Raw genomic sequence first — 6,198 nt, 5'->3', positions numbered from 1 at the left:
TCAAGGAACTGGCAGATGTGATTCAGAACCACTGAACTATATTTTTCAAAGATCCTGGAGCCCTGGGGAACTACCAGAAGACTGGAAAAGAGCTGATGTAGTTCCCATCTTAAAAAAAGGAAAAAAATGGATCCAGGAAATTACAGACCTATCAACCTGACCTCAATACCTGGGAAGATTCTGGAAAAGATAACCAAGCAACAAATCAGTGAACACCTTAGAGGCATACAAAGTCATTACTGAAAGCCAACATGGGTTTGTCAAAAACAGATCATGCCAGACAAATCTTATTGCATTCTTTGACCAAGTTCAGTAAGCCATTTGATAAAGTAGATCACAACCTACTACTCAATAAGATAGAAAAATGTGGGTTAGATAGCATCACCACCAGATGGATTCATAGCTGGCTGACAGGCTGTATTCAGTGTGTGGTCCTCAATGGAACTGCATCTACATGAAGGGAAGTGTGAGTGGGGTGTCCCAGGGCTCTGTTCTGGGCCCACTGCTCTTCATCATCTTCATCAACGATTTGGACAAGGGGATAGATGGGGAACTCATCAAATTTGCAGATGACACCAAGCTGGCAGGAATACCCAACACTCCAGAAGATAGGCTTAAGTTACAGAAGGATCTTGACAGACTTGAACATTGGGAGCTATGGTATAGGTATAGGGCTTTCTGCCTGAGCAGGGGATTGGACTAGATGACCTCCAAGGTCCCTCCCAACTTCTTCCTCTTCTTCTTCTTCTTCTTCTTCTTCTTCTTCCTCTTCTTCTTCTTCTTCTTCTTCTTCTTCTTCTTCTTCTTCTTCTTCTTCTTCTTCTTCTTCTTCTTCTTCTTCTTCTTCTTCTTCTTCTTCTTCTTCTTCTTCTTTTTCCTCCTCCTCCTCCTCCTCCTCCTCCTCCTCCTCCTCCTCCTCCTCCTCCTCCTCCTCCTCCTCCTCCTTCCTGCTGCTGCTGTTGCTATTGTTATTGTTATTGTCAGGGCTTTTTTTCTCATAGAACACTCAGAACGGCATTCCGGTACCTTTTTTTGCACGCACACACACACACACACAAAACCTTTTTGCACAAGCTGTGCTACTCATTCTATTGGCTTTCAAAAGCCTATTGGCTTTCGAAAGCCAATAGGAATTGCTGCTTAGCGCGCCAAAAGACAAAGGCAAGTTGTCTGCAGCGAAGGCAAGTTGCAAGGAACTTTGCATCCCTCCCTCCTCCCCAACTTTCACCATCTGAACTAGGTGAGGACCAGGAGGCAGGGGTGTTGGTGCTGCTGCAGGCAGGGGTGTGGGGGGCGTCGGTGGTGGGCTGCCCCCTGGGGTTGGAGCGGCTGGTGCCTTGGGAGCCGTGGGGCCCACTCTACATGGAGCTGTGCGGGGTGAGCAGCATTGCTGGTGGGGCAACTGCAAGCATGGGTATGGGGGGGTGGCAGTGGGCTGCCCCCCAAGGCTAGAGTCAGTGCCGAAGCAGCTAGTGTGGCAGCCCTGGGGCCTGCTTTTCATGGTGGGGCGGGCATTGCTGCTGGGGCAGGTGGCGCTGCTGGGGTGGCTGCGGGCAGATGCATGGGGGGTGGCAGTGGTGGAGAAGCTAGTCTGGCAGCCATGGGGCCCGCTTTGCATGGCAGGGCAGGCAGCACTGGCGGGGCGGCTGCAGGCAGGGGCACAGAGGGGTAGCAGCGGTGGGCTGCCCCCCGAGGCTGGAGTTAATGCTGGAACAGATAGTGTGGAAGTCGTGGGGCCTGCTCTACATGGCAGAGTGGGCGGCACTGCCAGGGCCACTGCGGGTGCTGGGCACGGAGGTGATGCACGTGGGGCACGGCAGGTGGCTGACCTTCCATGGGCCAGGCCAGATGGTGGCCTACCCTGTGCTGGACGTCTGCCGCTTCCTCCGCTGCCCACCCCATGCAGCTGCTCCAATGCTGATATCCAGCCTCAGGGGGCAGCCCACCGCCACCAGCCCCCTGTCGCCAGCCGCCCCACCAGTGATGCCGCCCGCCCTATGCAGCCCCATGTAGAGCAGGCCCCGCAGCTCCCATAGTATCAGCCGCTCTGGCTCCGGCCCCAGGGGACTCCGCCAGCGACGCCCAGCCCAGCTGCATCAGCAGGTTCGTCAGACATCAGAAAGCAAGACAAAAAAGGGTTTCCTTGCAAGCAGAAGGGGAGGATATTCTAAATAATTCCACACATCATATTATTAGGCCATAGTTTCCTGAGTATGCTCCAAACTGACTTATTTAGGACATAAACTGTGTCATAAATGTTGCTTTGTAATGATTGGATCCACTTTAGCATATTTGCCGAATCCAGATTAGATGCATAATTTATGGTATATATAAAATAAGAATAAATATAGTATACCTAGACTGTGAGTCCATATGTATGAATCCTGCCAATGGTGATTTATTACAGCTAAACAATATAGCTCAGCATAATGTGTGAATCCATAAAAAAACAGCGTTATTTCAGACAAGGATTTGCCTGTTTTCAAAAATAATCTATAGTACTCAGTTCCAGAATACAATAATAATACAATAAAACTACCACAATACAAGCTTCCCCCCTTTTTTATTGAAAAGTTTTAGAGTACATTTTATCTTTAACAATCCCCCCCTCCCCCACCCCTACCTAACCCTCCCTATCCCTCCCCCCATTCCCCCTCCCCCCCCCGACTTCCCAGAGCTAAGTACAAGGTATAAAAACAAAAAACAATCATAAACATCCATATGCTAAAAACAATAAACTATTAATTCTATCGCCCTCTAGCTCATATAAAATGACTACAAGCAATACTAACGTTACATATTAAAAAAAAGGGAAAAAGAAAAGAAAACTTATTCAAATGCTAAGTGAAACTTTTTAGTCCCATATTTGTTCTGAATATAATCAATCCACTTTTTCCACTCCATAATATAACGTTCTTGCGAATGATCTTTCAAGTAAGCCGAGATCTTTGCCATTTCCGCCAGGTCAGAAACCTTTAGAGTCCATTCTTCTATAGACGGCAGTTCCTCCTTTTTCCAATATTGACCTATTAAGAGTCTTGCTGCTGTAATTAAATTCAACATCAACTTAATGTCCACAACAGTAGCATCTGTAATTATGCCTAGCAAAAACAATTGCGGACAAAACTTTATCCTTTGCTTAAAGATCTTTTGCATATTCCACCAAATTTTTATCCAAAAAGCCTTAACCCTTTTGCAGGTCCACCATATATGAAAATAGGTTGCATCTTCACCACCACATCTCCAACATTTAGGTTGATAATTTGGATACATACTTGCAAGCTTTTTAGGATCTAAATGCCATCTATAAAACATTTTATAAAAGTTCTCTCTTAGGTTTTGAGCTTGCGTGAATTTTACGTTCCTCACCCAGATCTTTTCCCAAGTGTCCATTGTAATAACTTCTTGAATATTCTGGGGCCATTTTATCATACAGTCTTTAACAAGTTCTGTTTCTGAGTCAATATCTATCAATGCAAGATAAATCCGTTTAATATGTGCTGGACCCTGATTTCTAATTTGCTTTATCAAATTTTCATCAGTCATTGAGAAACCAATTTTCTGGTCTTCTTTCCACCTGGCACGTAATTGAGTATATTGGAACCAAGTTTGAACGATCTTCTCATCTCGCAAGAAATTGTACGGCTTCAAACACCAGACGTTCCTTTCCAAACTTAAGATCTCCTTATACGTAGTCACATCATGTTTGAAGCCTACATTTATGTTTTCTATTGCATGTTTCGGGATTGCCCACAACGGCATCTTGCAATCTAACTTATGTCTATACTTATGTCTATACTTCTTCCAAACTCTCAACAATGCCTGTCTTAAAATATGCACTTTAAATACATTATCTACCTTCTTATCATACAACAAATATGCATGCCAGCTAAATAACAAGTCGTGGCCCTCAAGATTTAATAATCTCCCTTGTGTCAAATTAATCCAATCACTTATTCCTGACAACGCAGCAGCTTCATAATATAATTTAAGATTAGGCATTTTAAGACCACCTCTTTCACGAGTATCCTGCATAATCTTAAGTTTAACTCGTGGCCTTTTCCCTGCCCACACAAATTTATTGATACCCCGTTGCCATTCTTCCAAATTAGAGTCTTTTTTAAGAATCGGTATCATTTGGAATAAAAATAAAAATTTAGGCAGGACATTCATTTTCACTGCTGCAATTCTTCCCAGTAAAGACAATTGCAATTTTTCCCAACTCTCCAATTCTTTTTGAATTTTTCCCCATAACTTTTCATAATTATTTTTATATAATTTTGCATTTGAGGGTGACAAATACACCCCAAAATATTTGACCCTTTTAACAATCTCAAATCCAGTTAATCCTTCTAAAAGGGCCTTTTGCGGTGTTGTCAGAGATGGGGCCTAGAGAGCTGTTGGAGATCCAGCCGATCCGAATCCGACCGATCGCGACTAAGGTCCTTTACGAGGTCTTATCTCGTGGCGCTAAGGAGGGCAAGGTCTAATTACTTTGCTGCCCTTATCGCGTCCGCAGATAATCGCCCGACCGCCCTGTTTAGGGTAACCCGCTCCCTCCTTAATCTAGAGGTGAAGGAGGATCCCTTGCAGGGTTGTGCTGAGGAATTTAGCCAACATCTGCTGGACAAAATTGCTCGGATCCGGACCAGTCTGGATTCCAACTGGGCAGAGTCTGACGATGAGAACATGGACAGTCTTGTTGATGTTATCTGGGAAGAGTTCGATCCTGTGACTCTGGATGAGGTAGAAAGGATCATGAGGAAGCTAAGCTCCACTACATCCTTATTGGACCCGTGCCCCTCCTGGCTGGTTTATTCGGCTCGGGATGGGACACGAGGCTGGATCCATGCAGTGGTAACTGCTTCATTGAAAGAGGGCAGTTTCCCCGCAGCCTTGAAAGAAGCAGTGGTGAGACCCCTCCTCAAAAAGCCTTCCCTGGACCCAGCTGTTTTAAACAACTTTCGCCCGGTCTCCAACCTTCGCTTTCTTGCGAAGGTTGTTGAGAGCGTAGTGGCGCTTCCTCTGTTCCTAGAAGATACTGATTATCTAGACCCATACCAATCGGGTTTCAGGCCCGGACACAGCACGGAGACGGCATTGGTCGCTCTGATGAATGATCTCTGGTGGGCTCGGGACAGGGGTCATTCCTCTGTCCTGGTCCTATTAGACCTCTCTGCAGCTTTTGATACCATCGACCATGGTATCTTACTTCGGCGTCTCAGGAGATTGGGAGTGGGAGGCACTGTTCTTCAGTGGTTCTCCTCCTACCTTCTGGAACGTTCACAGTGGGTGTTGGCGGGTGACCAGAGATCGACCCCGAGGCCTCTCATTTATGGAGTTCCTCAGGGGTCGGTCCTCTCACCTCTCCTGTTTAACATCTATATGAAGCCGCTAGGTGAGATCATCCGTGGTTTTGGAGTGGGTTATCATCAGTATGCTGATGACACCCAGCTTTTCATCTCGACCCCAAACCACATCAGTGATGCCCTTGACGTGATGTCCCGTTGCCTGAAAGCGGTCCGGGAATGGATGGGGAGGAACAGGCTTCAACTCAACCCGGACAAGACTGAATGGCTGTACATACCGGCATGTCAGGATATTCAGAGTATTCCATCCCTTAATATTGGGGGCGAGTTACTGCCCCCCGTAGATAGGGCTCACAACCTGGGTGTCCTCCTAGATTCACAGCTCTCCTTAGAAGATCACATAGGAGCTGTGACTAGGGGGGCTTTCACTCAGGTTTGTCTGGTGCGCCAGCTACGACCCTATCTGGACCTGGATGCCTTACGTACAGTCACCCATGCACTTGTGACCTCTCGTCTTGACTACTGCAACGCTTTTTACATGGGGCTGCCCTTGAGAATCACTCGGAAGCTTCAGCTGGTACAGAGTGCAGCTGCACGGATGCTTTTGGGGGCTCCCCGATACTCCCATATTACACCTCTGCTTCGTGAGCTGCACTGGCTTCCAGTTGCCTTCCGGGTGAAATTCAAGGTGCTAGTGATGACATACAAAGCCCTACATGGCATGGGTCCGGATTACCTACGGGAGCACCTACTGCCAGCGTCAACACCCCTCCGTCCTGTGCGCTCCCACAGAGAGGGCCTCCTCAGGGTGCCACCGGTCAGAGAATGCCAGCTGGTGACCCCCAGGGGGAGAGCATTCTCGGTGGGTGCGCCAATCCTCTGGAACCGC

This window comes from Vipera berus (genome assembly GCF_964194415.1).
Source record: "Vipera berus genome assembly, chromosome: Z".
Classification (NCBI taxonomy): Eukaryota; Metazoa; Chordata; class Lepidosauria; order Squamata; family Viperidae; genus Vipera; species Vipera berus.
Note: the sequence above shows the minus strand (reverse complement) of the source record.